Genomic DNA, 12,064 nt, shown 5'->3' with positions numbered 1-12,064 from the left:
GGATTACTTGTTCCTCTTTAAGACAATGATTCATTCTGATTTTTCCTTATGGTCGGGGTCATTTAACCTGGTCTTTCTTAGATTTAAGTGTCTGCCATCTTCAGAAATGGGCTTCCCTGGTAGCTCAGTGGTAAAGAATCCACCTGCAATGCAGGAGATGCAGGAGACATGGGTTCGATCCCTGAGTCGGGACGATCCCCTGCAGGAGGGCATGGCAACCCACTGCAGTATTCTTGCCTGGAGAATCCCATGAACAGAGGAGCCTGGAGGGCTGGACTGAAGTGACTGAGCATAAGCACAAGCATCTTCAAAAACACAGAAGGCCAGGTGTCAGTGCACCACAGAGTAATGGACACAGGTCACTGCAGACAGGACACGTTCATATTCTGTTTATGGAGAAAATACATAGGTATAAATATATATATGTGCATGAGTGCTAAGCTGCTTCAGTCGTGTCTGACTCTGTGCGACCCTATGGACTATAGCTTACCAGGCTCCTCTGTCCTTGGGATTCTCCAGCAAGCATATATATATATGCTTATATATGTATATATAACACATATTTAATATATATATGATTTCATATCTGACATATCTGACATAGTTCTTAGACTAGCAAGCCTTCTAATCAACTCTGATTTCCAGTATTTCAAGTACAGTTTTACCTAGTCCTTGAGGAAGAAGTTATATGGAGTATGCTTATAATACCTCCCCAACAAGAGAGAAAGACGGTACTGCTGCTACACTGCTCATGTCAGAAACTAATTATGAAGCTATAAATAATATTTATAAATTTTCCTCTATCTAATCCATATTCCCCTTTCCCTCACTTTGGAATATTGGGGTTCTTTAGTTCAGTTCAGTTGCTCAGTTGTGTCCAACTCTTTGTGACCCCATAGACTGCAGCATGCCAGGCCTCCCTGGCCCTCACCAACTACCGGGGTTTACTCAGACTCATGTCCATTGAGTCAGTGATGCCATCCAACCATCTCATCCTCTGTTGTCCCCTTCTCCTTCCACCTTCAATTTTTTCAAGCATCAGGGTCTTTTCAAATGACTCAGTTCCTTGCATCAATGGCCAAAGTATTGGAGTTTCAGCTTCAACATCAGTCCTTCCAATGTGGGAAGACCCTAATCTTATTCCTAAAGCATCCGAGTCTTTAGCAGTCTTGCATTTATTACTGTGGTCTTTAATTAGCATGTATGTGTGGGTCACAATAAACTGTGGAAAATTCTGAAAGAGATGGGAATACCAGACGACCTGATCTGCCTCTTAAGAAACCTATATGCAGGTTAGGAAGCAACAGTTAGAACTGGACATGGAACAACAGACTGGTTCCAAATAGGAAAAGGAGTACATCAAGGCTGTATATTGTCACCCTGCTTATTTAACTGATATGCAGAGTACAGCATGAGAAATGCTGGGCTGGAGGAAGCACAAGCTGGAATCAAGATTGCCAGGAGAAATGTCAATAACCTCAGATATGCAGATGACACCACCCTTATGGCAGAAAGTGAAGAGGAACTAAAGAGTCTCTTGATGAAAGTGAAAGAGGAGAGTGAAAAAGTTGGCTTAAATCTCAACATTCAGAAAACTAAGATCATGGCATCTGGTCCCATCACTTCATGGGAAATAGATGGGGAAAGAGTGGAAAAGAGTGGCTGACTTTATTTTTGGGGGTTCCAAAATCACTGAAGATGGTGATTGCAGCCATGAAATTAGAAGATTCTTACTCCTTGGAAGGAAATTTATGACCAACCTAGATAGCATGTTAAAAAGTAGAGACATTAGTTTGTCAACAAAGATCCATTTAGTCAAGGCTATGGTTTTTCCAGTAGTCATGTATGGATGTGAGAGTTGGACTGTGAAGAAAGCTGAGCGCCGAGAAATTGATGCTTTTGAACTGTGGTGTTGGAGAAGACTCTTGAGAGTCCCTTGGACTGCAAGGAGACCCAACCAGTCCATCTTAAAGGATATCAGTCCTGGGTGTTCATTGTAAGGACTGATGCTTTGGCTGAAACTCCAATACTCTGGCCACGGGATGCGAAGAGTTGACTCATTGGAAAAGACCCTGATTCTGGAAGGGATTGGGGGCAGGAGGAGAAGGGGATGACAAAGGATGAGATGGCTGGATGGTATCACCGACTCGGTGGACATGATTTTGGGTAAACTCCGGGAGTTGGTGATGGACAGGGAGGCCTGGCGTGCTGCGATTCATGGGGTCACAAAGAGTCAGACACAACTGAGTGACTGAACTGTGCTGAACTGAATTGACCTTGAAGTAATTAGATGTATTCAAGAGAATCCCCTCGATTTTCTCTGCCTTGATGGTATCTGTTTCCCTCTAACACTCTTATTTATTTATATATTTGTCTGTGTCATGTCTTAGTTGTGGCATGAGGGATCTTTGATTTTCCTTGCAGTATGCAGGATCTTTAGTTGTGGCATGTAAACTCTTAGTTGCAGCACATGAGATCTAGTTTCCTGATCAGGAATTGAACTTGGGACCCCTGCATTGGAAGTGTGGAGTCTTAGCCACTGGACCACCAAGGAAGTCCCTTATACCCTGATTTCAATATCTTTTTATTTGCCTGTTGATTGGTGGCTCAGCTGATGAAGAATCCGCCTGCGGTGCGGGAGACCTGGGTTCAATCCCTGGGTTGGGAAGATCCCCTGGAGAAGGGAGAGGCTACCCATTCCAGTATTCTGGCCTGGAGAATTCCATGGACTGTATAGTCCATGGGGGTCACAAAGAGTTGGACATGACTGAGGGACTTTCACTTTCAGTGGCATAGAAAGCCCAAATCAGTTAGGTGGCGATCTCCACTTACAAATCACCAGGCAAACACTGCTTACTTTTATGATGTTATTCCTTCCTTGAGAAGGTCTTTAACCTAACATAGTTCAGAATTGTGAGAATAGAAAGCGAGAGTAGGAATGTGGATTATGGGTTGATAGTAAAAGAAATCTCTTCTATCTTTGTCTTTCTAGTCTTAAACCTATATATTTTGGTAATGGAATAAAAAAGCATCACTTGCAAGTCATTGATTCAGAAAAAGAATGGCAATTTATGAAGTAGTGTTGCAGCTTTGCGCGTAGTTATTTCCAGCTAGCGCCATAACAAGAGTCTTCAATAGGCCATTCCAGTGATCTATAAGATCAGCTGCTTCTGTGTGAAGGAGTATATGGTAAGTTCCACAGATCCCATATATAGGAGCTCATTATTCCACTTCTTTTAAGGTAAAATAAGTTTCTCAATTAGAAACTATATTAATACTTTGTAAGGAACACCACAGTGACAATAAGGCATTGTTGTGTCTGTTATTGGTGATGCTGGCAGAACCACTGTAGCCAAGGAAGGCAGACTCACGTAGGGGTAATTATGCCATCCAGTGAAAACAAATTTTCCTTTTCTTTAAGGTGGCAGAGGTCCTATACAATCAATTAGTGGAGAATGATTTGTCATGCAGGACATTAGTTGAAAATATGGGGCTTAATATTTAATCCTAGGTATTGACAGTTGGGAGATCAATCCAGTAGGCAGAAGCCATGGGGAGGGAAAATCTGTCTTGTTGAGCTCATGCATTACCCCACATCCCACTGCAAATACTTGAGCCCATTAAACAAGTACCAGGGTTGCTCATAAAAGAGACTGCTGGATGTTCACAGGATGGGCACCTTGCTCACCTGGCTAATTGAGGGCTTCCCCTACAATAGGCAACTTTGGATGACATGCAAATAACTCGCAAATGTGCTCATACTTTGTGCTCATTGTAAGAGGTGAATTCACACATGCAACTTCTCAGTCATCACTAATCTTACAACTTGGTTTATTCCATGATTCTGACCAGCTGGTGTTCGTGAGCCAGTGTAGGTTTTTATGGTCATCCACTGTCTCCTTATCAAGTTACTGGTGTCTATTAGAGTTCAGGAACAGCCCAGAAGCTGGTTCTCTAAAGGAGAATAGTTATTTGTAGAAGGTAGGGTGCCTTTTCTCCAAATCTGTAGATATTTACATGACGATTCTCAGCAAAGAAGAACTGAGTTGGGCAATCGGATTTCAAAGCTCAATATAAAATTACACTAATTAAAACAGTGTTTGACTGCTGTAAAGACACACAAATGGATCAGTGAAATAGAATGCAATCTAAAAATGTATCCAAATTTTTTGTTCTTTGAACCCTTGTCAAAAATCAGTTACTAACATATGTATCAATAACTCTGACCATTATATACCTATAACGGTTTTATAATGTATCTTGAATTTAAATAATATAATACATGAATTTAAATGATGCCTCCAACTTTGTCCTTTTAAAAATTGTTTGTCTATTCAATATCCTGAACTTTCCCATATCATTTTATATGCATTATGTCAATTTACTCCTCAAAAACCTGCTTGGCTTTTGATATTAAGCTTGGTCTCTGTATAAACTTTGGAAGGAGTTTCTTGAAAGAATTTCTCTCATGTTTTCTTCAATCATCAGAAGCTACTATTTTGCAGTTGAAGAATGTCCTGTGTACCTTAGGGAAGAGCTCTCTCACTTCTTATGCTCTGTCCCCAGTCTTTGGTAGACTATTTCCATGTACAAATTAAATTTCCATGCAGAAAAATTAGTGTTTTATACTGACTTGTGTATAATCTTTTGTAAATATAGTGTTACACTTTTATGGGATTTAAAAGTCTTTATTTTCGGTTTACTTTTTCTATCAAATACTGAAAGAGAAGGGTTAAAATGTGCAACTATGGTTGTGGATTTGATTATTTCTCTTTTTAGTTTGGTCAGCTTTTGCTTCATGTCTTATGAATTTCTTTAGCTCTAAGTACACACATTTATGATTGCTATGTTTTCTTGATAAACTGCATTTTCATCACTTTGAACTGTTCCTCTTTATCTCTGTTAATATTGTTTGTTCTGAAGTCTATGTTGTCTGATATTAATATAGTAAGATATTAATATGCTTGCTGTTCACAAAGTATATATTTTTTCAAGCATTTACTTTTAAACTGTGTATTTATATTTAACTTAAAATTATAATAATATAATGATATGATATCTCATTTTTATCCAGTCTGAAGTCTCTTGTGTTTTCCTTTTACACCTTGTTTTATGCTGGATGAGTTTCATTTAGCATTCTACTACTTTCTTATTAATTATGGATTTTTTAATGGTTGCCTTTGCTTTAAAATATACATCTTTAACTTGTCAAAGTCCACTTTGAAATAATATCATATCATGATCCTCTACATAGAAAACCCTAAAGACTCCACCAGAAAATTACTAGAGCTAATCAATGACTATAGTAAATTTACAGGATATAAAATTAACACACAAATCCCTTGCATTCCTATACCCTAACAATGAGAAAACAGAAAGAGAAATTAAGGAAACAATTGCATTCACCATTGCAACGAAAAGAATAAAATACTTAGGAATAAATCTACCTAAAGAAACAAAAGACCTATATATAGAAAGCATAAAACACTGATGAAAGAAATCAAAGTTGACACAAATAGATGGACAAATATACCATGTACATGGATCAGAAAAATCAATATAGTGAAAATCAGTATACTACCCAAAGCAATCTATAGATTCAGTGCAATCCCTATCAAGCTACCACCTGTATTTTTCAGAGAACTAGAACGAATAATTTCACAATTTGTATGGAAATACAAAAAACCTCTAATAGCTAAAGCAATTTTGAGAAAGAAGAATGGAACTGGAGGAATCAACCTGCCTGACTTCAGGCTCTACTACAAAGCAACAATCATCAAGACAGTGTGGTATTGGCACAAAGACAGAAACATAGATCAATGAAACAAAATAGAAAGCCCAGAGATAAATCCATGCAGCTATGGACACCTTATCTTTGACAAAGGAGGTCAAAATATACACTGGAGAAAAGACAATCTCTTTAACAAGTGGTGCTGGGAAAACTGGTCAACCACTTGTAAAAGATTGAAATTAGGACACTTTCTAACATCATACACAAAAATAAACTCAAAATGGATTAAAGATCTAAACATAAGACCAGAAAATACATTTTGTTGTGGTGGTTTTCCTTTTGCCTCCAGTTACGTAACTCTTCAGTTATTAAATATATGTTGGAAGGCACCCAAATATAAATTATACATATATAAATAGAAATGATATTTGGATAGTTCACATATTAAAATTGCTGCCAAAATTATTCTTCTCAGTGGATAGGAAATATATCTGTGTACTTTACAAAGTGCTTTCTGTAGCTTACCATCTGGGTAGACTACACATTAAAAAAAAAACAAAACAAAAAAAACAAAAAACCACAAAACTCCTAGAGGAAAACATAAGCAAAACACTCTCTCATGTAAGTCATAGCAGGATCCTCTGTGACCCACCTCCCAGAGTAATGGAAATAAAAGAAAAATAAACAAATGGGACCTAATTAAACTTAAAGGCTTTTGCACAATGAAGGAAATTCTAAGCAAGGTGAAAAGACAGCCTTCAGAATGGGAGAAAATAATAGGAAATGAAGCAACTGACAAAGAATTAATCTCAAAAATATTCAAGTAACTCCTGCAGCTCAATTCCAGAAAAATAAGCAACCCAATCAAAAAATGGGCCAAAGAACTAAACAGACATTTCTCCAAAGAAGACAGACAGATGGCTAACAAACACATGAAAAGATGCTCAACATCACTCATTATCAGAAAAATGCAGATCAAAACCACAGTGAGGTACCATCTCATGCCAGTCAGCATGGTTGCTATCCAAAAGTCTACAAACAATAAATTCTGGAGAGGGTGTGGAGAAAAAAGAACCCTCTTATGCTGTTGGTGGGAATGTAAACTAGTACAGCCACTAGGGAGAACAGTGTGGAGATTCCTTAAAAAACTGGAAATAGAACTGCCATATGACCCAGCAATCCCACTGCTGGGCATACACACCAAGGAAACCAGAATTGAAGGAGACACATGTACCCCAATGTTCATTGCAACACTGTTTGTAATAGCCAGGACATGGAAGCAACCTAGATGTCCATCAGCAGACAAATGGATAAGAAAGCTGTGGTACATATACACAATGCAATACTACTCAGCTATTAAAAAGAATGCATTTGAATCAGTTCTAATGAGGTGGATGAAACTGGAGCCTATCATATAGAGTGAAGTTAGTCAGAAAGAAAAACACCAACACAGTATATTAATGCATATATATGGAATTTAGAAAGATGGTAACAATGACCCTATATGTGAGACAGCAAAAGAGACACAGATGTACAGAACAGACTTTTGGACTCTGGGAGAAGGCGGTGGGATGATTTGAGAGAATAGCATTGAGACATGTCTACTATCATATGTGAAATAGATTGCCAGCCCAGGTTCGATGCATGAGACAGGGTGCTCAGGGCTGGTGCACTGGAATGACCCTGAGGGATGGGATGGGGAGGGAGGTGGGAGGGAGGTTCAGGATGGGTGACACATGTACACCCATGGCTGATTCATGTGAATGTATGGTAAAAAAAAAACCCACCACAATATTGTAAAGTAATTAGCCTCCAATTAAAATAAATTTTAAAAAAAATTAAGAAAGAAAAGAAAACAAATAAATAAAATAATATCATATCAGTTAATGTATAACATAAGAAACACCCAAGAGTATACTTCTGTTCTCTTCTCATCCCATTTTTGTGCTATTGTTATTCTTTTTTACTTCCACATGTTATAAACTGTATTATATTTTTATTTTTCAGTAATCAGCCAGTAGTATTTTAATAAAGAAAAGAGAGAAGAAAATGTCTTTAAATTTACCCACACACTTACTATTTCTAGAACTTTTCTCCTCTGATAGATTGGAATTTACATATGGAATAATATTCCCTCATCCTGAAAACTTCACTTTATACTTCTGGTAGCCTAGAAATGCAGGCAAAGAATTCTTTCTGCTTTAATTTTTCTGAAGATTTCTGACTTACATTTTAACTTGATACAGAGGTTAAGGCTGACTTTTTTTCTCTTGCAGCCTGTTACTCATTTCCGTATTCTTATGTCTTGTTTCACTTCTATTAAGAAGTCAGTAGTGATTCTTATCTTTTGGCCACTGTATATAACATGTCTCATTTCTCTGGCTACTTTTACTTTTAAGCAATTTAGTCATTATATGCCTTCGAGTGTTTTCCTTTGTATTTCTCCTGCTTTCAGAGTTGTCAAATAGCTTTTTCTTCCCCATTGTTGAAATGATTATTACAGAGACTGCTTCTAGCCTTCTTCTTATGTCAGAAACATTCTCTTGCATGTCACCTTGACAATTTCAAAAGAATTTCTCAGAGGTATATATCCAAATATGTCCTTCAGTTCAGTTCAGTCACTCAGTCCTGTCCGACTCTTTGTGACCCCATGGACTGCAGCATGCCAGGCCTCCCCGTCCATCACCAACTCCTGGAGTTTACCCAAACTCATATCCATTGAGTCAGTGATGTCATCCAGCCATCTCATCCTCTGTCATCCCCTTCTCCTCCCACCTTTAATCTTTCCCAGCATTAGGGGCTTTTTAAAAATTAGTATTCTCTAGACCAGAATACTGGAGTGGGTAACCTTTCCCTTCTCCAGGGGATCTTCCTAACCCAGGGATTGAACTGGATCTCCCGCATTGCAGGTGGGTTCTTTATCAGCTGAGCCACCAGGGAAGCCCAAGAATACTGGAGTGGGTAGACTATCACTTCTCCAGAGGATCTTCCTGACTCAGGGATTGAACTGGATCTCCTGCATTGCAGGTGGATTCTTTACCAACTGAGCTATCAGGGAAGCCCATAATATGTCCTTAGTATGTCATGAATACTTCAATCCTTAATTCAATGCTGTTAAGAGATTCCAGTGGCTTTCTTGGTGGTTCAGACTGTAAAGAATTCACCTGTAATGCAGGAGACCTGGGTTTGATCCCTGGGTCAGGAAGGGTATTCCCTTGGAGAAGGGAATGACTACCCACTCCAGTATTCTTGCCTGGAGAATTCCGTGGGCAGAGGAGCTGGGAAGCTACAGTCCATGGGGTCGCAAAAAGCTGGACATGACTAAGCAGCTAACACTTAAAATGATTCCAGAATAGATGGGTTTATTTTCACATGCCCAGTGTCCTAATCCTTATCAGTACTCAGTGTTATCCAACTTTTTACTTCTGCTTATCTAATGGGTAATAAATTGTATCTCCTTTTGTATTTATATGCCTTTATCTGATTACTAGCAAGATTATTAATTTCTTGATACAAGTTTAGATAGTCATTTCTACCCTTTGTGGATTTCTTATTTACACAGTGTAATAAATTATTTGTCAGATTTTGTCTTGTTCCCCTGTGATTTGCAGGCATTCCTATCTAGTTATTGATCCCTTGATATCATTAGGCTTTGAAAATATCATACTGTCATGTCAGACATCTGCTAACTTTGTCTATAATGTCCTTAATTTAGCATAGATATTTAAGGTTGTCAAATTAATTTTTCCCATACAGTTTGTACTTTGGGGTTCTATTAAGAAATATTTTGCACCCCAATATCTCAAAAACATTATCCTGAGTTTTTACTTGTGTGCTTTTTTTCCCATAGAGGGAACAAATTTTCCTCTGGAACCCCTCTTTTTTCAACTGATATGTGATTCCACCTGTTTTTAGTCAGGATTTTGGCAAGGAACTACAAGGCAGATTCAAATGACATTCTGAATATCATCAAATGAAGAACATATTTATTTAAGAGTGATTGGAATTAAGTGAGTCAACAAGATCCTCAAGGTCTGGCTACTGTTGAAACTTGTCACTCCTCATACATTAACGACAAATGATGAAAGAGTGTTGTCAGAGCCTGGGTGATCTGGAGCCATGGATGATGGGCTATGGGCAGGAGCTGTAGTTGTAGGGGGATGAGCCCCCTGACGTGTGGCAACAAAACAGGAAGGGAGCAAGGAAAGAGATGCTTTGGCCTCTTTCTCTTCTCATCCTTCAGTCTCCCATGACTCTCATAGGCCAGAAGGGAAGGGACCCCAGGTGACTTGGTAGAGAGCAGCTCTGCAAGCTAGAGAATAAAGGAAAGAAGAGAATGGATCTGAGAGGACAAATGGAGAAAGACCTACATACACCACTTACATCAAATACCACATTTACTTTTCTCATATCTCTAGTCTGTTCCATTTGGATTTGTCTTTTTGCACCAATACCACTCTGTCCTTTTACTATGGCTTTATTATATATGTTAGTGTCTAGTACAGTGAATTTAGAAACATTTCTCTTTACTGTTTTATGGTTATCTTTGTTATTAGTGAATGTTAATTCTTCCACATAATTTTGAGGTTAAGCTACCTTATTGCTCCTACTATTCCGCTACCATTGTATTAGAATTTTATGGTTTGTAGACTAATGTAAATGGCAACTTTAATCTTTAAAATGTTAATATTTCCTCCTCCATGAACATGATATTGTTATCCAGTTTTTTATGTTTAGAAAAATATTCTTAAAATTCCTAAGCAATCTCACACATTATTTAACTTACGCTAGAGAAAAGTACTAAAAATTTGTATTTCTTAAAAATTTGTATTTCTCTATTTTCTTATTACTTTCCATGTAAATTATTTCATCCACATTTGTTCATTTTTCTCCTTCCTTTTTCACACTTGCACTACTCTGACAGCTTCATTTTCTGATCATGTTAGATTAAAACATTTAATTATTTAGATTTATTTATTTATTTAATTTATTTTTTTGAATTATATACTAGTTATATTTTTAATATTTTAAGGAAACTCCATACTGTTTTCCATATTGGCTGTACCAATTTACATTCCCAACAACAGTGTACAAGGGTTCCCTTTTCTCCACGTCTTCCCCAACACTTATTTGTTGTCTTTTTGACAAGAGTCATTCTGACAGGTATGAGGTGATATCTCATTGTGGTTTTATTGTACATTTTCCTGATGATCAGTAATGTTGAGCATTTTCACTTGCCTATTGGCCATCTGTATGTCTTTGGGAAAATGTCTATTCAGGTCCTCTGCCCATTTTTTAAATCAAGTTGTTTTAATTTTTTATACTGAGTTGTATGAGTTCTTTCTATACTTTGAATATTAACCCCTTATCAGACATATCATTTGCAAATATCTTCTCTCATTCTTTTTATTTTGTTGATGGATTTTCTCACTGTTTAAAAGATTTTAAGTGCCATTTATTTATGTTTTTCTTTCCCTTGCCAGAGGAGACAGATCAAAAAAAAAAAAAAAATTACTAAGACTGTCCCAGAGTGTAAAAGAGAAAGATTGCAAAGATTTAAATCTTTGCATTAAAGATAAAATAATTAAAATAAATGTTTTTGGAGATTAAAAATAATGTTTTTGGAGATTTTTAAAGATAGCCTTTATCAAGATAAGGAAGATCCTTCCTATTTCCATTTTCAAAGACTACAGTCACAATATTCCCTTATATAATATTCTTTAGACATTTCAGTGTTATTTCTCCTTCATAGATAGTTTAAATTGATCCAAATGACATGCTACATAATAAACATTGTTTCATGCTTTACTTTCAAAGGGAGGCGAGTCAAGTTGAAATCTGTGCTTGTTTGAGAATTGTTGTTGCATCCTAATGGTAAAAATGAGTTTGGACAAGCAGTCCTACACACTGGGTGAGGCTGCCACCTTTGCGTTTCTTTTGTTGAGGGGAATATATGTTTTATGCCGGGAAAATAAGCTGTAGCACACAGGCAACTACTGGGGTTCTTACAGAAAGTGCTGCGAGTTGCCAGGACTACAGCACATCTGCTCGTGGTTTTTGTGACAGCAGGAACCCAGCTGATCCAGGTATAGATCTACAGGCATTTGGATGAGGTCCTTTCTGAAGAGCCTGGAGTCTTTCTTAGATCTGCCTTTTATTTTGGGGAACAGGTAAATGAGAAAATTTGAGATGCTTCTATTTGGCTTATTTCTTTCATTACTCCTTTGCTTGACTATATATGCTGCATATAAAGCTATCCAGTGTTTTTGACCTTAGGTCCTTCTTATTCTGTCTGGGTTTTGTTTTGATGTTTATTTGTCTTTGTTTTTGTTT

At 37.4% G+C, this 12,064-nt stretch overlaps 1 protein-coding gene across 4 annotated transcripts in view; it reads left to right on the top strand.

Annotated features, from left to right (window-relative positions):
• Positions 1-12,064, top strand: part of LOC122676649 (putative selection and upkeep of intraepithelial T-cells protein 1 homolog) — a 165,489-nt gene that overhangs the window by 129,610 nt on the left and 23,815 nt on the right. For 2 of the 4 annotated variants that reach the window (XM_043876138.1, XM_043876135.1), the window contains exon 1: positions 11,724-11,901. The exons of 1 other annotated variant lie outside the window; for it this stretch is intronic. The gene's annotated coding sequence lies outside the window, so the exon portion shown is untranslated. Of the gene's footprint in view, positions 1-11,703; positions 11,902-12,064 lie in introns of those variants that run through there. One more of the 4 variants, XM_043876136.1, reaches the window with a different exon arrangement.

Source organism: Cervus elaphus, chromosome 20, assembly GCF_910594005.1.
Source record: "Cervus elaphus chromosome 20, mCerEla1.1, whole genome shotgun sequence".
Taxonomy (NCBI): domain Eukaryota; kingdom Metazoa; phylum Chordata; class Mammalia; order Artiodactyla; family Cervidae; genus Cervus; species Cervus elaphus.
This window is presented reverse-complemented; position numbering and strand designations above follow the sequence as displayed.